Source organism: Lactuca sativa, chromosome 4 (genome assembly GCF_002870075.4).
Source record: "Lactuca sativa cultivar Salinas chromosome 4, Lsat_Salinas_v11, whole genome shotgun sequence".
Classification (NCBI taxonomy): Eukaryota; Viridiplantae; Streptophyta; class Magnoliopsida; order Asterales; family Asteraceae; genus Lactuca; species Lactuca sativa.
In genome coordinates this window covers 346,392,809-346,417,119 of record NC_056626.2, presented here as the reverse complement: position 1 = coordinate 346,417,119, position 24,311 = coordinate 346,392,809, and the positions used below count along the sequence as shown (strand labels likewise).

General features: G+C 39.2%; 1 pseudogene; it reads left to right on the top strand.

Annotated features, from left to right (window-relative positions):
- The first annotated feature begins 5,321 nt into the window (after positions 1–5,321).
- LOC111910680 (ras-related protein RAB1BV-like) lies at positions 5,322–15,145 on the top strand (annotated as a pseudogene).
- Positions 15,146–24,311: the final 9,166 nt, after the last annotated feature.

The following is a 24,311-nucleotide window of genomic DNA, read 5'->3' as shown; positions in this document are numbered from 1 at the left end:
ATTTTGATCTTGGGAAATATTTTGTAAAACAAGGATATGATACAATGAGATTTTGTTAATAAATGTGTTTGGAAAAATGTGTTTTAAAATGCGAAAAATTGTCTTAAATTTTATGTTGTTACAATTTGGTATCAGAGCCTTGGTTTGAGGGATTCGGATGCATCTTCGGGCGTATGTGGACTCAAACTGAGGATTTCAGGAGAATTTTTGATAATAAAGTAAAATTTTAAAGAGTAAAAAGATTTTTGAGACAAACAGAGCAGAGCCGTGTGTACGATCAGCCAGCGCCCGAACGGTGATTTCCCAAAATACCCTTACAATAAGTGTTAAAAGATACGTTATGCTATGCTATATGATGAATTATGTTATGCATGCTAGACTAGACTAGGTATTCTTATTAGGACTAGAGTGGCTTGATATATGATGTCTTAGTCTAGGGGTTTTGCTGCTAGAGATGCTTGAGAGTGTTTAGATAGCAGCGAGGAGTTTATGAGAGATCTGTTAGTGAGTAGCACATGATTAGAGAGAGTAGCGTACTTGGGATTTGGGACTCTGGGAGGAGCACTTGGGATGAATGCTGATGCGGTATGGACGGTAGTATTGGGCTTGTACTACTGAAGATACGGGGTCAGTGCGCAGTCAAAATAAGAATCCTTAGGGTACCAAAGATCAAGTAGGATTGGGATATTGAGTGTGTGTACATCCGAGCAAATTACTGATATTTTATGTTGTATTTCAGAGAGACGTCATGGTAGGGACACGCCACATACGAGAGACCAGTGGAGGGGGTGTGAGCGGCAAGGACCTCCGCCAGATGATTCATGATGAGGTGGCTGCTGCCATCCGCGATGAGATTCCAGAGATGTTTGGGTCTATCAAGACCACCCTGATAGAGACATTCGACGAGTGATACGCTGCTCTTTCTGATGCTGCTGTTGCTGCGGCCACTGCAGCTGTAGCTGTGACTAGACTGCAGGGTGGTGATACGTTACTGTTCCGGGAGTTCAGCAACACAAAACCACCAGAGTTTGATGGGACCCAGGACCCGATTGCAGCGATGAGGTGGATTTCAGACATTGAGGGGTGTTTCTTCAACTGCTCATCTCCAAATCATTTGAGAGTCCGGTTCGCGTTGAACTAGCTTCGCTTAGGAGCGAAGGACTGGTGGAAGTTTGTGACGACGCGTTATTCGCCTGCTAAGCTTGTTGCAGTGACTTGGGAGAGGTTCACTACTATGTTCCGAGATGAGTACGTTCCCCAGGTGGAGAGGGAGTGTTTGGCCAAGGAGTTTCTGACCCTCAAGCAGGGTACCGAGTCTGTTACAGTGATTATGAGGATGTTCCATGAGCGGGCGATGTTCTGCCCAGAGCACGTGTCCTTTGAGCAGGCACGTATGAGCCGATATCTAAGCATTTTGAGGAGGGATATACAGGAGTTCGTGGAAAACTCAACGTACCGGACATTTGCTGAGCTTCAGGCAAATGCTCGGAAGAGGGAGATAGAGCTGGAGACTTAGGCTAGGGAGGAGGCTGAGTCTCAGGGGAGTGATCGACGACCGGTGCAGTCCCAGCCGGCAGCCAAGCCTGCTGATTCGAGACCTAGGAGTCAGAAGGGCTGCACTTGTGTCAAGTGTGGCAAGAGCCACGATGGGGTGTGTAGAGCGGGGTCTTGCTACAAATGTGGCAAGGAGGGGCATATGGCCAAGGACTTCCCCAAGGGGTTTGCAGTATGCTTTCACTGCAACCAGACCGGACACCGCAAGGCATAGTGTCCACAGTTATGAGGGACAGCCCAGGGAGTACCTCAGGGATCTGCCCCTGCTGCTATCAGAGCTACTGAGAGCCGGCCAGTGAAGGCCGAGGTACCGAAGGCACGAGGGAGAGCCTTTCAGTTGACTGCAGAGGCGGTCCGCGCGGCGCCCGATGTCGTGGCTGGTATGTATCCTTTCTTGTATTTATTTTGGTGTTGGGATATTGTGTTTACTTTATGTTATGCGTAGGTACTTTTCTTGTGAATTCTATATCTTCCTTGGTGTTATTTGACTCGGGTGCGATTCGGTCTTTTGTATCTTTGGCTTTTAGTCAGCACATCAGTTTTAGGCGAGAGGCGTTGAGTCGACCTCTGAGAGTTTCCATAGCTGACGAGAGAGCGGTGTATGCCACCGAGGTGATCCGAGGGTGTGTACTCGAGATTTTCGGCGTTGAGTTTCTGATTGATCTAGTTCCTATCGCGATGGGTGACGTCTGTGTCATAGTGGGCATGGACTGGTTGAGCAAATTTGGAGCAGTTATCGACTGCGAGAGACAACTGGTGACCATACGAGACCCTAGTGGGGGAGTTCTGATAGTATACGGAGAGGGTACGCGTTTTGGGTCGGCATTTTGTTCAACCGCTAGAGCGAGGCAGAGCCTACAGCAGGGCTGTAAGGGATTTGTAGCGTATGTGATGGATACGAGGGTTGATTCAGAGAGACCGAGGTCAGTAGATGAGGTTCCGATAGTGCGTGAGTTCCCGGATGTATTTCCGGAAGAGTTACCGGGTGTGCCTTCCGAGAGGCAGGTTGAGTTCAACATCGATTTGGTTCCGAGGGTTGCGCCTATCGCCAAGGCGCCTTATCGCCTTGCGCCTCTAGAGATGTAGGAGTTATCCTCGCAGCTTCAGGAGCTGCTGGGGAAGGGGTTTATTCTGCCGAGCAGTTCTCCATGGGGAGTGCCTATCCTCTTTGTCAAGAAGAAGGATGGTTCACACCAGATGTGAATTGATTACCGGGAGTTGAACAAGCTAACGGTCAAGAACCGTTACCTGTTGCCGAGGATCGACGATTTGTTCGATCAGTTGCAGGGAGCATCTTGGTTTCTGGATATCATCAGGTGAGGGTGCGAGATGAGGACATCTAGAAGACAACGTTTAGGACTCGTTATGGGCATTACGAGTTCATAGTGATGCCTTTCGGACTCACCAATGCACTGGTGGTGTTCATGGATCTCATGAACAGAGTATGCAGGCCGATGTTGGATCACTCGATGATCGTGTTCATCAACGACATATTGGTGTATTCAAGGTCCAGAGAGCAGCATGAGGAGCATTTGAGAGAGATCCTCGGAGTTCTGAGATCGGAGAGGCTTTATGCCAAATTCTCCAAGTGTGATTTCTGGTTGCGAGAGGTCCAGTTCCTAGGGCACCTCGTTAACCAGAAAGGGATATTGGTCGATACGGCCAAGATTGAGGCAGTGATGAGTTTGCAGGTGCCGAGGTCACCTACCGAGATCAGGAGTTTCCTAAGGTTGGCTGGTTATTATCGGAGATTTATCAGGGATTTCTCCAAGATCGTCGTGCCACTCACCAAGTTGACCCGGAAGGGTGTTTCTTTTTCATGGGGTCCAGAGCAGCAGGCCTCCTTCGAGACACTTCGCCAGGGACTATGCGAAGCCCCGGTGTTAGCCCTTCCGGAGGGGATGGAGGACTTCGTAGTGTATTGTGACGCATCGATATCGGGGTTGGGAGCGATGCTTATGCATAGGGGTCATGTAATAGCATATGCATCGAGGCAGCTGAAGCCTCATGAGATGAGGTATCCCACCCACGATCTAGAGTTGGGGGCGATGGTGCTCGCCCTCATGATCTGGCGTCACTATCTGTATGGGTTCGGTGTACCATATACACGGACCACAAGAGCCTGAAGTATCTAATGGATCAGCCCAACCTGAATATGCATAAGAGGAGATGGTTGGATGTGGTGAAGGATTATGATTGTGAGATCCTGTACCACCCGGGCAAGGCTAATGTTGTAGCCGATGCACTGAGCCGTAGGGCGGAGGGCGCCCCGATGCGGGATGTTTGTTTGAGATTGACAGTCATGACTCTAGTGTTGGACGCCATTCGTGGGGCCCAGGTTGAGGCCGTGAGACCAGAAAGCCAGAAGAGAGAGAGAGATTTGTCGGGCTGGTATCGGAGTTCGTTACCGATAGCCGGGGGCTTATGACATTTCAGGGTCGGATATGGGTAACGTTTGTGGGCGGGACACGTACCATTTTGATGGAAGAGGCTCATTGATCGAAGTTCTCGATCCATCCCAGGGCCACTAAGATGTATTTGTACCTAAAGAGGGAGTATCGGTGGCCCTGCATGAAGAGGGACGTCGCGTGGTTCGTTGAGAGGTGCCTAATCTGTCGTAGGGTTAAGGCCGAGCACCAGAGACCGCATGGTAAGTTGCAGCCGTTAGAGATTCCCGAGTGGAAGTGGGAATAGAGTACTATGGATTTTATCACCAAATTGCCGAGGACTGCGAGGGGAGTCGATGTAATTTGGGTGATAGTGGACAGGTTGACGAAGAGTGCCCACTTCCTTGCTATTAGCGAGAGCTCTTCTGCGGAGAGGCTGGCAGAGTTATACGTGGGAGAGGTGGTATCGCGGCATGGAGTACCGGTCTCGATTGTTTCAGATCGAGATGTACGTTTCACTTCCAGGTTCTGGAAGAAGTTTCATGAGGAATTGGGTACGAGGCTGCATTTTAGTACTGCATACCACCCACAAACTGACGGGCAGAGTGAGCGGACGATTCAGACACTCGAGGACATGCTCCAAGCATGTGTGTTGGATTTTCGCGGGAGTTGGGACACATATTTACCCTTGGCAGAGTTTTCCAACAACAACAGCCATCATTCGAGCATTGGTATGCCACCCTTTGAGCTATTGTATGGGAGGAGGTGTCGGACCCCCATTTGCTGGGGAGAGGTAGGGCAACGTGTGATGGGTAGTACAGAGATCGTGCTTCAGACGACTGAGTAGATACAGCAGGTCAGATAGATGTTGTTGACCGCTCAGAGTCGTCAAAAGAGTTATGCAGACAAGAGTCGGTCTGAGCTCGAGTTTCAGGTCGGCGACTTTGTGCTCCTGAAGGTCTCTCCTTGGAAAAGAGTGATCCGATTCAGGAAGAGGGGCAAGTTGGGGCCCCAATATATTGGTCCTTTCAGTGTGATCGCGAGAGTAGGCAAGGTAGCCTACCGTTTGGAGCTACCTGCAGAGTTGGGTCAGATTCATGACACCTTCCACGTGTCGTAGCTGAGAAAGTGTATAGCCGATGTGTCGGCAGTGGTACCATTAGAGGATATTCAGGTGGATGTGAGCCTAAAATATGTTGAGAGACCGGTGGCGATTAGGGATCGGAAGATCAAGGTTCTGCGGAACAAGGAAGTGCCTCTGGTGCAGGTCCAGTGGCAACATTGGAAAGGGTAAGAGCTGACTTGGGAGCCGGAAAGCGAGATACGTACGCAACATCCAGAGTTGTTTGTAGAGTGAGACTTCGAGGGAGAAGTCTGATTCTAGTGGGGGAGAATTGTAACATCCGGATTCCCAGGTATATTATTTTATTCACTTATTTTGGAGTTTGTGGAGGGACTCAGCGAGTTGGTGCTTAGACTCGCCGAGTAGGGTCGTGGATTCTCATCCGGGTTCATGACTGGACTCGGCGAGTCCATGAGTGGACTCGGCGAGTCCACGCTGTTTAATGAAACCCTAATTTCCTGGGTTTGGGACCTATTTAAAGGTCCTTAGGGCCATCATTTGTGGCTACCAAACCCCATAGAGGAACCCTAAAAGAGCTAGAGCGAATGTGAGAGGAAAGGAGCCATTTCTTGATCATTGTGGTTGATTCTTGCAAGAAGGAGGTGTTTCCAGCTTAGAGGAGGCCAAGGAGGTGGTGCATTTGTGGATTTCGAGCTAAAGACATCATCCTTGAGGTAATATATCGCCCCTTTATCTATTGTGTTGAAGGAATCCATAGATGTAGAGTTTTTCATGTCCTTTAATGGAAGAAATTGTGAGAACATGGCCCTTATTCACTTTGAAATTTCGTATCTGGGCCCATAGTGGTCTAAAGAACTTATCTCAACTTGCTTTATGTTGAGCTATAGAGGTGTTGAACTTAGAATGTTATTTTTGGGGCTAAATCACCAAGCGAAACCTTTTAGACATCCCATGAGTGTCAAGATTCGAGCTTTACGTGTTTTTCAGGCTTGGGAAGGTCAGATCTATGGACCAAAGGAACATATCTGACCTTAGGAGCTCAATTGAGTTTGTGCATGACATGAACTCGCCGAGTCCAAGGGCAGACTCGGCGAGTAGGGTTAGGGTTTCCCGTAAATCACTCAGCGAGTAGACCTACCGAGTTGGGGGAATAACTCAGTGAGTATGAGAGGGATTAAAGGACTGGAGTTCAAGGTAGAACTCGCCGAGTTGATCTTGAGACTCAGCGAGTTGAGTCGGGGTAGCCCCACGATTCATGCCTAGTGTGACTCATCGACCAAGGGGAGGAACTCGACATGCCAAACGAGACTAGAGAGTTAGTGGACACGTGTAGACTCGTCGAGTGCACCTGAGACTCGCCGAGTTGCCCAGGTGCACTCGACGAGTCAGGTCAAAGTTTGACCGTTGACTTTTGTTAACTTTTAGGGTTTGGACAGCAATGGGGCCTTTGAGCCAAAAGAGGGGCAAAATGGTCTTTTACCCTTCTGAGGGTGCCAAGAGAGGGTTGAGTCTAGTCCTGTGAGTTATATTTATGAGAGTATTTATTTTATGTGATTAGGCGGACGCTAGATCGTATTTCTACCGAGTTAGAGATTTGCCGAGACATCTGAGGTGAGTCTTCTCACTATACTTTACCTTGAGTGGTAACTAGAGTTATGTGACAGAGTTATTGTATGTTATTTATGTGATGTGTTGCACTACATTATTTCTATATGATTTATGCCATGTGTATATCAGAGTATATCAGAGTTAGAACCGGAAGGTTCACAGAGCCAGGACCAGAGGGTCCACAGATTTAGGGCCCAAGGGCCCACAGAGTTATAGCCTCGAGTGGCTAGTATGTGTTATGTGTGGTATTTTGGGGAACTCACTAAGCTTTATGCTTACAGTGTTATGTGTTATGTGTTTTAGGTACCAGAGATGATCGCGGGAAGGCGCTGGCATGATTCGTACACACACATGGGATTTTATGTATTTTGATCTTGGGAAATATTTTGTGAAACAAAGATATGATACAATGAGATTTTGTTAATAAATGTGTTTGGAAAAATCTGTTTTAAAATGCAAAAAATTGTCTTAAATTTTACGGTGTTACAGTTGAAGCCTTAGACCTTTAAGAACTTGGTGCCCCAAGTGTTGCACCTCAAATGGAATCGCACAACACCGCCAACAAATGGAGCAACTTGAGAAGATGTCACTTGCACTCATAAAATCGGCTTGCCCTTTTGTGTTTTCACTAGTAAAACCTCCATGGGTCTGGTTTCTTATATAGTGTGGCAAACTAGGGTTACACCATGTAAAACCTAATGACTTTCCATATCCCTCATGCTCCATAGGTTAAAACCTCCATGGAGTATCCATGGGTTACCACACGAGTTTAGCCCAATATGAAGAACTATGGATCATAAGCCTACTTTAAAAGAATGAATGATTTACCAAATCAAACCCTTATTCTATTTGTGTATAGAAAATAACTTTCACTTATATTATATAAAAATAGCATAATAAAGTTGTAAATAAGTAATGGGTTCTAACGATGAATACCTTTGTATGTAAGTTTAGTTTATATATAATTTGGTGAAAACAAAGCATTCATAGTATAGTGATGTTTTGAAAAAATGAAACTGAAAAAACAATATTTACCCTTAAAAATTAGAAAATACAAAAAAAAAAAAAAAAAAAAAAAAAAGAAAAAACTGTAGGTAATCCGTAGGTAAATACCTACGGCTTACCTACGGATAAAGGTTATCCGTAGGTATTTACTTACAGATTACCTACGATTTTTTTTTTTCTATTTTTCAAGGGTCAAAAGTCATTTTTTTCGTTCTATTTTTTTCACAATATCATTATACTTTGACATAAAGTTATACATCATATAAATGTATATAAAACCATGTATACACATAGATACACATACACACATACATATACATACTCAAATACACATACACATACATATATACACACATACGTATACATAAGCACACATATACACACATACTCGTACATACATGTACATAAACATACGTACATATACTCAATACATACTTACATTAATAAATACATACATACATACACTTACTTATATAAATTAATATACATATTTCCCCTAGCTAATTATCATCATTTTTCGTTGTTCGTACATTAAATGTATATATTATTTCACCTTATTGATGTGTTAAACTTTGTTCTTTTTTTTTTTTTCGTTTGCTCATTTGTTTATGTGTTAAACACATTCGTTATGATTATTATATATTATCATTATGTATATAAATATTAATATTAATAATACCATTAGTATGATTTTTAATTGTTTGTTTTTAATCGTTTGTGTTTTAAATATTTAAAACAAAATGATCCAAAAAAGAGTTTTAACTTGAATAATAATAATAATAATAATAATAATAATAATAATAATAATAATAATAATAATAATAAAGTCGTTGGTATTTTGTAGTTATTCTGTAGGTATTTTTTTTTGTGTAGTCTGTAGCTATTATGTAGCTATTTACCTATGAAATACCTACGTGCTTACTTTCGTCGCAATTCCGTAGCTATTCTGTAGCTAATTACCAACAGAATAGCTACGAATGTGCGTCCGTCGTTATTCCGTAGCTATTCCGTAGTAATTCCGTTACTAATTTAGGGCATCCCATTCCGTAGGAATTCTATTGGTATTATGTAGCTAATTACCTACGAAAATTTTCCGTTGCTATTTTCCTGTGTCAAAACTCCTCCTTTGTGTGGGTTTAAATAAACTATAACTCACCAACTCCTGTATTGGTGTAGTGTACAAACAATAGAATCAACTTCTGACATTGATCAACTTTTTCGCTTGAGTAGTAATCCCATAAGTTTATCGAAAAGTACATTAAGCTCTCTTTTTTACAATTTTTATATCTTTCACTAATAAGTTCCTTAATTCTATCTGTGCTACCAAATATACCCCTTTTACTAGCATCAACTCAAGGTTTTAGCCGTAGGATTTATAGTATTTCCATATAACACCATTTATCCTACACTACTACCTTGTATTTTTTAAAACTTCAATTGCAATAATATCTTTATCAAAACTAATTTAGGAGTTATCTCTAATAGTTAATCCACTCTCACCATTATATTTGGCCTTTTGCAGTAGTGATATGTTTCAAATCGAAAGGAAAACGATCCCCTTGATATCAATCTAACACCTCTGTTTTTTTTTCTTCATTCATAACATTACTTCTCTAAAGTCAAATCCCTCACAATACTCTCGAACAAGAAAGTCAAAAGAGTTGTTGGTTGATGTATTTAAATTAGCGGTCAATTTCTAGCATGTTTTACCGTAAATGACAATTGTTATACAACCAGATAAGTGTACTCGGTCGTATAGCAATATAGCTATGGTAAGATTGGGTTGTCGAAATCAGGGGTAAAATGTATGATTTATTAAAGATTTATAAATTTTAATTAAACTATGAATAATTAATTAAGTAGGGATCGATTTTGTTTGAATAAAACCAAAAAAAACTAGATAAAACTAAACAGTACTAAAGAATTGATTTGAAAACAGTAATAAAAAGATATGTCCGGCACAAGTCATTCATAAATTTTTGGCTTCTATGGAATTCGGGAAGTTCTTGATGTAAATAGAATGCATATTAGACTTTAGGGAGTGGATCATGTCATGCCATGATGACACATTAGCTTTGAAGTCAATCTCATTTACATATCATTTTTGTCATACAACATAAATGACATGCCATTTCGATAGGTAACTTGATAAAATAAAAGAAAAAAGAAATAAAGAAAAAAAATAAAACTCTCTCTCTCTCTCTCTCTCTCTCTCTCTCTCTCTCTCTCTCTCTCTCTCTCTCTCTCTCTCTCTCTCTCTCTCTCTCTCTCATCGGCACAACCATGCAATTTCCATTTGCCATTTTGCCATGCCATGTTTGAGGGTCGGTGTATGCAACCCACACCATGCAAATGGCAAGCAAATGCCACCCCCACTCCCCCAATCCTTTTAGTATATTTATGGTGCGATTTAACATTGACATCCCATTTTTACCCAAGTTGGAATCTTGATGAGATGAATCTTCCTTGTATCAAACCCTTTTCCAAGACTCGCCCCCCTCCGTGTCGTACTCATGGCAATAGCCGATCAAGCTAATGTAGTTGCACTGTGGGAATATTCAAATTTCTCCCCACCCCGACGTCTAATGTAACTGTAGGGTTTAGTCAGAATTCGCTATAGTAGCCACTATAGTCTCTATAGCCGTTGTAGGGTTTAGCCAGAAGTTGCCATTGTCGCCATAGTCATCGTAGTGGCCTTAGTAGTCGTTGTAGTTGTACCTTCCCATCTCTACGTGAAATAATTAATTAAAAGAAATCATATGACATTTAAAATGATAAAAACATATAAACTAATAAACAATGATTATTGTAAGCGGCTTATATTCGAGTATCATGCATTTCGACCATTTTTCATCGACCGGCACACATGCATGTATATACATACATGTCTATGTGTGTATGTTTCTTTAGTTTAGACTAGAAGAAAAGTTAATTTTCTCCTTCCTTCATGATATTTCTATCATTTCATTTGCCTTCTTGTGTAAACATGCATACTTAATATTGAAGAACCTGATACGTTAAATGTTTATTTTTTGGAAGAACTACTCACAAAATTGTACCGGTGGTCACAAACATTACCAGGTAGTAACTACGCAACATATCTGACTTATTTAAAGTATATTCTAGATGTTAGACACGATCACTTATGCAAGTTAAAAAAATGGCAAATCGCATAGCAGTCTATGTCAGCCCACCCCAAGTTTCATATGGAAGGTTAATCGCGAAACACTAATTTGCCAAGATTTGAACCATTGAACTTTTGCTGAGAATTTTGCACCTTAACCGATAAGCTCCCATCGAAAAGGCAAAAATGTGTTATCCACCTCAACCGATAAGCTTCCATTGCGGGGGCAAAAAAAAAGTTAAATGATATAAGTGAATTAAATTGATTTGATTGGATTGAAATACATTACTTCGACAATCCCAAAAGTTTTATGATGTGGATGTTTACGTAATGTGTATAGTTGATGAATATCATACGTAATCGAAATATGCCCTAAAAAGGAAAAGTTTTAATTTAACGGTACGAAGTCAACGTAGTAGTATTGAGTTGTGATGCACCTTGCCCACAAAGAATCTTAACTTCAAAGTTAGATCTAGGGGTGAGCAAAAACCGCATAAACCGCAACCCCAATAAAAACCGATGGTGACGTTTTATGTTTTTCAAAAACCGCAAATTTGCGGTGCGGTGCGGTTATTAGTTTTCAAAAACCGCACCACACTGCATATATTATATACAATTTCTTTTATTAATTATTAATATATTAGATATTAAAAATAAGACAAATTTCATGGATAAAAAATGGATAAAATACTAGAAGACAAAAGTGTTGGTCTTTGTTATGTTTAATTTTGAAAAATGATGAAATTAGACAATTTTAAGATACTTATTGTTAATTACTATTGATTTGACGTTTTTAAAATATTAGTTGTTTGTTATTTAAATTAATTGTCTTATATCTTATGGATTTTTATTATTACAAATAATATGTTTGAACTCTTAAAACCGTTTGAGCTCTAAACTGTGGTTAAAAACTATACAAAATAACCGCATCAAATCCATTCGGTTAATAACCGCAACACAAAAAAACAAAACCGCACCATAAAAATAACCGTCTAACCGCACCGCAAAAATAACCGCACAAAGTGGTTTTGAAAATGGATTAACCGTATTTGCGATTAGTGGTGAGGTTTTGACTAATAACCGCACCGAACCGTACTGCGTTTACCACTAGTTAGATCTATTATTAATAATTCAAATATGAATTTTCATATTCTTATATCATCTTTCTAATATATTTGATCTTTGGTATTTTGTTTTGTTTTATACGTTGAAACAATAATTTCAATAATTGCATCGATATTCATAAAATTGAGCATATGATATCGGATAATTAAAATAAATAATCTCATTTTACGTATGGTTATAATTAATGAATTAAAGTAAATAATCCCATTTTTGGAATCAATGGTAGAAAATAAATTGTTTCCTAAATTTTATTGCTACAAATATTCTAACACTAAAATCAAGAGATTTGCACCATTTTTCCATCTCATCAAATTATATTTGATATCCTAAACTACAAACAATTAAAAAAAATCACATATAAATCCCCATTACGTCTCTAACATCTCCAAGCCCTGTTCTTATAAAATTAAGGATAAGATTATGAATAATTAAAATAAGAGAAATTAAATATTTTTTTAATTTTTGTTTCTACGAATCTTTTCTATCCAATTAAATAATGACATAATATAACATTTAATAATCATTTAATAAAATTTAAGAAAAAAAAAACAAATATATTTAATTTCTCTTTATTCTTTAGACGATCAATTTGCAATCAGGGTCATATTTGTACAAGGGTGTTACATATATTCCTTGCACGTGTAAATAACAACTTTCCATTAGAAAAAAACACAAGAAGTAGGATAAGTTATTGCATGGGTAAATTTTCGAGAAGTAGTATGCATACATGACACAAATCAAACACTTTCGATAAAACATAACAAAATGTAAAATATTTCGATATTTATTAGTTTTTCTATATTGAAATCAAAATAAAAGAAGAAAAATCTTTTAGGGTGTTCTTGACGGACGAAAATAACAAAAAGATAGATAATCTTTTGAGATTATAATATTTGAAAAAAAATATATAAAGAAAAAAAAAGTAGTCCTTTTGTATTTTAAAATTTTAACAATAAATCACATAAAACAAATGAAGCATAATAAATTTGATTTTAGTAAAAGAAATATGCTAGAATTTAGAGAGGCAAAATCTTTTAGTAATTTTGTGATTTTTTTTATAAACGATTAAAAGTAGGAATATACTTTTGTGATACATTTTTTAATAAAATTCGAAATTGGTTATGAAAATTAATTAAACGACTGGGCCAAATATATAAAAGACACATGGTAAAAAAAATGATGCTTCAAAGACAAATATAATAAAGATTAAAAAAAATATTATTTATTCTTTGTTATAAATGTGTTCAATTAGCAACCACAAACAATCCAAATTGTTTATCTTTTGAGCTAATTTGAGTTTGAATTAACTTTAGATCGTTAATAATCATTTAGGAATATATATATATATATATATATATATATATATATATATATATATATATATATATATATATAGAGAGAGAGAGAGAGAGAGAGAGAGACTTAGGTTCAAATGTTTTTAGCAACTATTGTATGCATGAATGCACCAATAGGAATTTAGGAATAATTTAATCATTAAATAAATTAATTAGGGTAAATTAGTAAATCATGACTCTAAAATTATAGTAATTGAGATAAATGGGGGATTTGATAAAAAGGAGTAAGCACGATCTGTCTTCATCTTCTGCTTCGCTTCTTCACAACCCAACCCTAAATCACGAAAGTCTCGGACACCACGACCATCACAGCCACAATAAACCTTAAAATCACCATATGATAATGAAGATTCTAAGTTCAAATGATTCTAAAGATTGGCTGCTAATCAGAATGAAGGAGATGATGAATAGGTTTCACAAGCGCAATTCCTCTTCAGCATCGTATGTTGATTTTAAATCAGGAAAAGTAATGGAGCTCCGTTTATGTTTTTAGTTTTGTTGGTCTCTGCTCATGTTCTTCCTCTCAGTAAGTTTATACAATTTCTTCTCGATTTTTCTGGATAATTTAATTCAATTGTTTCTGGGTGTACTTATAGTTCGATTGTAATATTTCTGCATGGACTGTGTTTTTTCCAAATTCCAAATTTTTTGTGTTATGATGAATGTGTCTATGTGTGTTATAACAATTGTAATTAATTACAGATATGGGTAAAAGTTGCCTTTTTTTGCGTTTTTCTGATGGTTCTTTCACCACTAGTTTCATCACTACAATTGGGTGAGTTAATTTCTTAACTACTATATTAAAAATTAATTTGTTTTTTTAAATATGTTAAAAAAATTCTTGATACAGTATTGATTTCAAGATAAGAACCGTTGAACTTGATGGCAGATAGATCAAACTCCAAATTTGGGACACAGCTGGTCAAGAACGATTCCGAACCATCACAATAGGTATAGATTTTTCTCATGTTTTTCAGATTATAATGTTATGTAATTGACACTTTTGCCCCTCTATACTCTAGCTTACTACATGGGTGCTATGGGGATTTTATTGGTGTATGATGTTACTAACAAATCATCTTTCAACAATAAGTTTTTTTTTGTTTTTTTACCTTGTAATGAATGACACATTGTTGGCAAATCTCTTTATATCTCCAGACATAAGAAACTGGATTCACAACATTGAACAACATGTTTCAGACAATGTTAACAAGATTCTTGTTAGGAATAAGGCTGATATGGATGAAAGCAAAAGGGTATGCTAGTTTTTTCTATTTTTTACAATTTTACCCTTGAAAAAATTCAAAAATGATGTGTCACTAACTCATGATCTTATTTTCTTGTAGGATGTTCCAATTGCAAAGGGTCAAGCTCTTGCGGATGAATATGACATTAAGTTTTTCGAAACTGTAAGTACCCTTTTTTAATATCTTTGAATTATTTATTTGAAACGGTTAAAACACAATTCAGTAAGTTACATTTTGCTTCCTGAGTATTGTTGTTTTTTTACACTATTATTCTAACAAAATTCGATTTCAATCTCCTTATTTGTCAAGATAGGAAAAGTAAAAAACATTGCAATATAGGAAAAATGGAATACATTCTATTAGAATATGCTATCATTCTCTATTATTTACTTTCTATTAAATAAGTAATGCTTGTATTCTGTCAGAATTTATTCGTATAAATGCATTTTGTTAGAATGTCTTTGAGAATGTTTGTTAACAAAAAGTACATTAGCTTCACTGCTAATACTAACGAATAATGCATCTTATTCTTTCAGAATGACTTGAAGAAGGAATTCACTATTGATTATACAAGAGAAAGATTTAATCGAGTTCAACAACAACTATATTTTGCGAAGAATTACATTCTTATGATATATATCACATTTTCATCATAGTTTGAATCAAGTGCATTATTTGGACCATTGATGAAGATCATGTGTATTTGCTTAATAATTGTATATTTAAGAATGTTATTTCTTAATATTTTTATTCATTTTTGATGATATTCTGTTAGAATATGTATAACTATATTAAATTTTATAAGACTATTAGTTTGTAAGCATATGTATGATTTTGTATTCACATTCGAATGTATATGAAGAATATATGTTGAATTATTAAATCAGGTTAATTATAAAAAATATATGCATTGGAAATATATTCCGCAAAAATAAAATCGAAAATAGCTTTACTAATTAATGTTTGACATTCTGACAGAATAAAATCAGATTTTTAAATTTGAATTAATTTAAAATATTCAGATTTTTAAAAATAACAGAATTAATTATCCCTAAAAATTTGAAAATTTCTTTTTTTAATATAGGTTAATTGACTAAAATGCCCTTATGCTGGAATTTGTGTGATTATATGGTACATGTTATCACATTCTACTATCATAGACCCTCAGATCATGACCTTTGATTATATTCCATCTAATGACCCAGATATATGCATTCTGGCATACAATAATTACTAAAAACAAAACAACCTAATATATATATATATATATATATATATATATATATATATATATATATATATATATATATATATATATATATATATATATATATATCCAAGAAAATTTAGGCCTCCTGGAGAAGTGATTCTTGGATGGTCGTCTGGGTTACCTACCATCTAGAGCGGCCATGTAAACAACCACGTCAAAATAAGTCAACATCCCCTAATTATAATATGTTTATATATTCAAGACTATGATAAAAATTCTCTAAACAAGATTTTTCAACAGTTCTATAAAACCATAATTCTAATATTATTTTGAACATATGATGAATATTGTACCCAAATAATATAATGAGTGCAAAATTTCTAGAATTGTATATTTAAAAAATATTGTTTGGAGTTATTAAGATTTCACATGTAATCCTCAAAAGAACTAAACTACATTTCAATATTATCTCATGAATCAACTACCATTTAGCTCATGAGATTTGTTTGTAGGATTGCAACAAATTTATTTACCGTAACCATATGAACCACAAATTTCTTTTTTGAATTGCAACTAAAATAAATCGGAGTGTGACTTATAGAATTTCCCATATGAATTGTTTCACTATTGTGACAAATTAAGCCGTATTGAGACTTATAGAATGTGAAGAACCATGAAATGCCATATATTAATGAACTAGTTGTGAGACCCGTATGTTATACGGGTTGGATAAAACAAAAAAAATTAAATATAAAGGTTTAAACAAAAATTTATTTAAATTTAAAATTTAAAATTTGAATTTAAAATGAAACATATTCAATAATATGAGTTGTAATATTGTAATTTAATTACTATTTTCAAATAAGGCAATTAATAATTGAGGTTTAAATAAGATGTGTTAATTAAAAAAAGATAAACAATAAGAAAATGACACATGGAAAAAACATTTATTCAAAAATACCAAAAAATGACATGTGTCCAAGTTAATGAGAAAATGACATGTGACAAAATTATTTTCATTTATTAGGGAGGATAAGTCAATGGACTATCATTGTGAGATCAAGGATTTGAGATTTGCATATTGTATTCATTTCTTCTGGTGCAATCTTTAAGTACGAAATGTCCCGTATTATCAATCCAAATTTTATATTCGTAAACAATCAAGGATTAAAAATAAAATGAAAAGATGAATATATGTACAATTTAATAATCATTGACAAGGAACCACAAAATAATGAATGATTATATATATATATATATATATATATATATATATATATATATATATATATATATATATATATATATATATATATATATATATATATATATATATATATATATATATATATATATATTCAGGTTCATTTGAGACTATTCTAATTTTGTAAGACCGTGAGACCAAATCTAAAAATAATTTTAAAATGCAAAATAAATGGAAAAATCCAAAAATTATTTTTTTAAATATTATTTTCGGAACTTGAATTAACTAAAAAAAATAAAAAAAATCCCGTTTTTTTTGAAAAATACGTGAAATATTCTAATAGAATATTACACTGACATATTCTAAAAAATAATTTTAAAATGTAAAATAAATGAAAAAATATAAAAATTCTTTTTTTAAATATTATTTTCAGAACTTGAATTAATTAAAAAAAATTAAAAAAAATCCCGTTTTTTTTTAAAAAATACGTGAAATATTCTAGTAGAATATTACACTGTGCATATTCTAAAAAATAATTTTAAATTGCAAAATAAATGGAAAAATCCAAAAATTATTTTATTAAATATTATTCTGATCCAAGTGTCTCAGGGGATTTCCATCCCATAACTCTGTTGACCTTCTGGTCCATATCATCATACTCATATCATAACATATCACATATATAACATGCATCGCATAAACATCATACACATAAGACCTTCCGGTCACACATAATTACCCCATCGGGTATGGCATAGTGAGAAGACTCACTTCGCTGATGTCGGATAATCTCTCGTGCTCGATTCCCCGACCTATCGTCCTCCTATATCATAAGTACATCTCTAATTAATACTTTCTTGACTTAGTTTGACTAACACTATTAAGTCAACACTAGTCAACCCTGGTCAACGCTGGTCAACGGTCAACCTTTGACCCGACTCGTCGAGTCTTGCATAGACTCGTCGAGTCCATACGTGAACTCAAGTCCTTTGAATCCTTTCTGACTCACCGAGTCACTCACCCAACTCGGCGAGTTATCCGCTGATCTGAGTCACAGGACAACCCGCTCCGACTCGTCGAGTCTGCTCATGGACTCGGCGAGTTCGTTTCATGCACAACCTTAAACAACCTTCTGAGGTCAGATCTATTCCTCTAATCCTTATATCTAACCTTCCCAAGCTCATTAATCATGTAAAGTCTTTATCTTGATGCAGATGCAACATCTATATGACCATATATGATGATTTAGCCCCAAATACCCTAACCCAAGGTCATAACCTCCATTGATCTTTGTAAAGCTTGATGAGTAAGGCTCTCTAGACCTCTATGGATCCAGATCCAAAGCCTCATCACCAGAAAGGGACTATTTGGACATCAAATCAACTTAACAAAGGGCCCAAGATACCCTAAATCCACATATTCATCATAAAACAGAAGAAGAGTCGACTTACTACCTCAAATGCGATGATCTTAGCTTCAAATCCACAGAATAGCAACCTCCTTTTCTTCCTCTTGGCTAGGACCTCCTTCTTCTTGCTAAACAATACCACAAAGGTCAAGAATGGCTTCCTTTCTCTCTCAAAACACTCAAGCACTCTAGGGTTTCTCTCTATGGACTGGTAGCCGCAAATGAAGGCCATAAGGGCCTCTAAATAGGTCCCAAACCCGAGAAATTAGGGTTTCTTTCATCAGCTCTGACTCGGCGAGTCACCCCCCTGACTCGTCGAGTCCCCTCATTAACCATGTCATCCAGTCACGACCAGAATCGACGAGTCTAAGCACCAACTCGTCGAGTCACCTTACATAACTTAAAGAAATACACATAAATCAATATACATGGGAAACTGGGTGTTACAATTCTCCACTACTAGAATCAGACTTCGCCCTCGAAGTCTCGCTCAGCAAATAACTCTGGATACTGCTCACGCATCTCTAACTCCGGCTCCCAAGTCAACTCGGACCCCTTCCGATGTTGTCACTGGACCTGAACCAATGACACCTCCTTGTTTCTCAAAACCTTGATCCTCCTATCCCGAATCTTGATCGACCTTTCAAGACAGTTCAGGCTCGCATCCACCTAAATGTCCTCTAATGGAACCACTGCCGACTCATCGGCGATACACTTCCTCAACTGAGACACGTGGAAGGTATCATGGATCTGACTCAACTCTGCAGGTAGCTCCAAACGATACGCTACCCTGCCCACCCTGGCGGTCACCCTGAAAGGACCAATATACCAAAGCCCCAACTTGCCTCTCTTCCTGAATCGAATCACACCTTTCCAAGGTGAGACTTTCAGGAGAACGAAATCACCCACCTGAAACTCGAGCTCTGACCGTCGTCTATCCGCATAACTCTTCTGACGGCCCTGGGCTGTCAACAACCTCAGTCTGACCTGCTGAATCTTCTCGGTGGTCTGTAGCACTATCTCTGTGCTACCCATCATCCGCTGCCCTAATTCTCCTCAGCAAATGGGATTCTGACACCTCCTCCCATATAACAGCTCAAAAGGAGGCATACCGATGCTCGAATGATGGTTGTTGTTATAGGAAAACTCAGCCAAAGGCAGATACGTGTCCCATCGCCCTCCAAAATCCAATACACATGCACGAAGCATGTCCTCAAGAGTCTGAATAGTCCGCTCACTCTGCCCATCGGTCTGAGGGTGATAGGCAGTGCTGAAATGCAATCTCGTACCCAAATCCCCATGAAACTTCTTCCAGAACCTGGAAGTAAAACGTACATCCTGATCCGACACAATCGAAATCGCTACCCCATGCCGAGACACTATCTCCCTCACATACAACTCTGCCAACTTCTCCGCAGAAGAGCTCTCACTGATAGAAAGAATGTGGGCACTCTTCGTCAGTCGATCCACTATCACCCAAATCGCATCGACACCCCTTGGGGTTATGGGTAACTTGGTGATGAAATCCATAGAGATCTGTTCCCACTTCCACTGGGGAACCTTGAGTGGCTGCAACTTACCATGCAGACGCTGGTGCTCGGCCTTAACCTGACGACAGGTGAAGCATCTCTCTACAACCCACGCTACATCCCTTTTCATGCATAGCCACCAATAATCTCTCTTCAGAGCCAAATACATCTTGGTGGCCCTGGGATGGATCGAGAGCCTCGATCGATGCGCCTCCTCCATCAAGATACTACGTGCCCCACCAATAAACGACACCAAAATACGACCCTGAAAGGTCATAAGTCCTCGGCTTTCAGTCACAAACTCAGATACTTGCCCAATCACCCACTCTTTCTTACGGTTCTCCGGCCTCATAGCCTCGGTCTGGGCCTCTCGGATGGCATCCAACACCGGAGTCATCACAGTCATCCTCATACACATACCTTGGATCGGGGCACTCTTTGCCCTCCGACTCAGGGCATCAGCTACCACATTCGCCTTGCCCAGGTGGTACATGATCTCACAATCATAATCCTTTACCACATCCAACCATCTCCTCTGCCGCATGTTCAAGTTGGGTTGATCCATCAAAAACTTCAAACTCTTGTGGTCTGTGTATATGGTACACCGTACCCCATACAAATAGTGGCGCCAGATCTTAAGGGCGAATACTACTGCCCCCAACTCCAAATCATGAGTGGGATACCTCACCATATGACGCTTCAGCTGCCTCGATGCATACGCTATCACATGCCCCCTCTGCGTAAGCACTGCGCCTAACCCAGATATCGAAGCATCGCAGTAAACCACAAAATCATCAACTCCCTCTGGAAGGGATAACATCGGGGCTTCTCACAACTTCTGGCGAAGAGTCTCAAATGAGGTCTGCTGCTCTAGACCCCATGAGAAGGCAAAACCCTTCCGGGTCAACCTAGTGAGTGGCACTGCAATCTTGGAGAAATCCTGAATGAATCTCCGATAATAACCGGCCAACCCCAGAAAACTCCTAATCTCGGTAGCAGACTTTGGCACTTCCCAACTCATCACTGCCTCAATCTTGGCTGGATCAACCAATATCCCATCCTGATTAACGAGATGCCCTAGGAACTGGACCTCCCATAACCAGAAATCACACTTGGAGAATTTGGCATAAAGCCTCTCCGATCTCAACACCTCAAGAACCTCTCTCAAGTGCTCCTCATGCTACTCCCGGGATCTAGAATACACCAGAATGTCATCAATGAACACAATCACCGATCGATCCAGCATCGGCCTACATACTTTGTTTATGAGATCCATGAATACTGATGATGCATTGGTGAGCCCGAAAGGCATCACCACGAACTCATAGTGCCCATAACGCGTCCTGGACGCCGTCTTCTAGATATCCTCATCACGCACCCTCATCTGATGATATCCGGACCTCAGATCAATCTTTGAGAACCAAGATGCCCCCTGCAGCTGATCAAATAAATCATCAATCCTCGGCAACGGATAACGGTTCTTAATCGTTATCTTGTTCAACTCCCAGTAATCAATACACATCTGGTGTGAACCATCCTTCTTCTTAACGAAAAGGATCGGCGCTCCCCAAGGCGAGCTGATCGGACGAATAAACCCCTTCCCCAACAGCTCCTGCAGCTGTGAGGATAACTCTTGCATCTCCGGTGGTGCTAGGCGATAAGGCGCCTTAGCAATAGGCGCGGCCCCAGGAATCAAATCGATGTGAAACTCTACCTGCCTCTCGGGAGGCACACCTGGAAACTCCTCGAGAAATACATCCGGAAACTCACGCACTATCGAGAAATCACCAAACAAACTTGGCCTCCCAGAGGCCTCCCGTGTATCCATCACATAGGCTACAAACCCCTTGTAGCCCTGCTGCAAACTCTGCCTCGCCCTGGCAGCCGAACAGAATGCTAACCCCCTACGAGTCCCCTTACCATAAACTGTTAGCACTCCCCCACTAAGATCTCCGATCATCACCATCTGCTGCTCGCAATCTATTACTGCCCCAAATTGGCTCAACCAATCCATGCCCACAATAACACATACGTCCCCCATCGCAATCGGGACTAGATCTATCGGAAACCCAACGCCGAAGATCTCAAGTACACACCCCCAAATCACATCTGTGGCATACACTACTCGCTCGTCAGCTATAGAAAAACGCAAAGGTGAACTCATCACCTCTCGCTGGATACTGATGAGCCTACTGAATGCTAATGACACAAAAGACCGACTCGCACCCGAGTCAAATAACACCAAAGCAGGTACATAATTCACAAGAAAAGTACCTATGCATAACATAATATAAACACAAGATCTTATTAAAGCATAAATAAATATGAACATAATATATACTAGCCACGACGTCGGGTGCTGCACGGACCTCCTCCGCTGTCAACTAGAACGCTCTCCCTCTAGTATGATGAGTTCGCCGCGAACTCATGAATGTCTCTCCTTAGAACGCTCAGATATTGGCTCATACGTGCCTGCTCGATCGACACGTGCTCAGGGCAGAACATCGCCCTCTCATGAAACATCCTGGTAATCACAGTGACTGACTCAGTACCCTGCTTGAGGGTCAAGAACTCCTGAGCCAACCGTTCCCTTTCCACCGGGGGAACGTACTCATCTCTAAACAGGGTGGTGAACCTCTCCTATGTCACCGCTGAAACCTCCGCAGAACTAAGATGCACAGTCACAAACTTCCACCAGTCCTTCGCTCCCAAGCGAAGCTGGTTCAGCGCAAACCGAACCCTCAGATGCTCTGGACACGAACAGGTGTAGAAGCATCCCTCAATGTCAGAAATCCATCTCATCGCAGCAATCAGGTCCTGCATCCTGTCAAACTCTGGTGGCTTCGTGTTGCTGAATTCTCGGTACAGCAACGAGTCACCCCCTGTGGCCTGGCGGCAGCGACAGCTGCAGTGCCTGCAACAACAACAATATCAGTAAGAGCAACATAGCGCTCATCAAAGGTCTCCATCAGTGTGGTCTTAATAGACCCGAACATCTTTGGAATCTCAGCTCGGATGGCAGCAGCCACCTCCTCATGAATCATCTGGCGGAGCTCCTCATCGCTCACGCCTCCCTCACTGGTCTCTGGTCTGTGGCGCATTCCAACCATGATGTCTCTGAAATACAACATAAAAATATCAGGCACTCGCTTGAGTATACTCACACTCGATAACCCAACCCTACTTGATTCCTAGTACCCTAAGGATTCCTACTTGGACTGCACACTTATCCGATGTCTCCAGTAGTATGGGCCCAATACTACCTTCCACACCTACCAACATTCATCCCAAGTCACCCTCCAAGGATCCCAAGTGACAAGTACTCTATCCCTTTCCACACCTAAACTACCCTTCGGTAGACTATCATAGCACATCACTGCTACCTACTCATTCTAAAGCATCCCATGACAGCATAAATCTTCCTAGGCTAAGGCATCACAAATCAGGCCACTCTAGTCCTAATATGAATACCTAGCCTACTCTAGCATGCATAACACATTTCAATATATCTCATAACACATAATGTAAGGGTAATTTGGGAAATCACCGTTCGGGCGCTGGCTGATCATACACACTGTTTCCTTGTGTACCTTCAATTCTTTTACTCTTTAGAAAATTGTTTATTTTATGAAAATCTTTCTCAAATCCTCAGTTTGAGTTCAAATACACCTAAAGGTGAATCTGAATCCCTCAAACCAAGGCTCTGATACCAATTTGTAACACCGTTGAATTTTAACAATTTTCAATTAATTTTTAAGTAAAAACATTTCATTTCCAAATCATTCCAAAATCATGTATCCAATATTTCCACAAAACACAATACATAATCCATATCCCTAGATCTCAAAAACGTATCATCTGCAAGTGTGTACTGATCACGTCGGTGCCTTCCCGCGATCATCATTGGTACCTGAAACACATAACACACAAACGGTAAGCATAAATGCTTAGTGAGTTCCCCAAAATACCATACAACACATACGCCTTTCCAGGCCATAAATCTATAGGATCTTCTGATCCAAGTGTCTCAGGGGATTTCCATCCCATAACTCTGTTGACCTTCTGGTCCATATCATCATACTCATATCATAACATATCACATATATAACATGCATCACATAAACATCATACACATAAGACCTTCTGGTCACACATAATTACCCCAACGGGTATGGCATAGTGAGAAGACTCACCTCGCTGATGTCGGATAATCAATCGTGCTCGATTCCCCGACCTATCGTCCTCCTATATCATAAGTACATCTCTAATTAATACTTTCCTGAATTAGTTTGACTAACACTATTAAGTCAACACTAGTCAACGCTGGTCAACGGTCAACCTTTGACCCGACTCGTCGAGTCTTGCATAGACTCGTCGAGTCCATACATGAACTCAAGTCCTTTGAATCCTTTCTGACTCACCGAGTCACTCACCCAACTCGACGAGTCTGCTCATGGACTCGGCGAGTTCG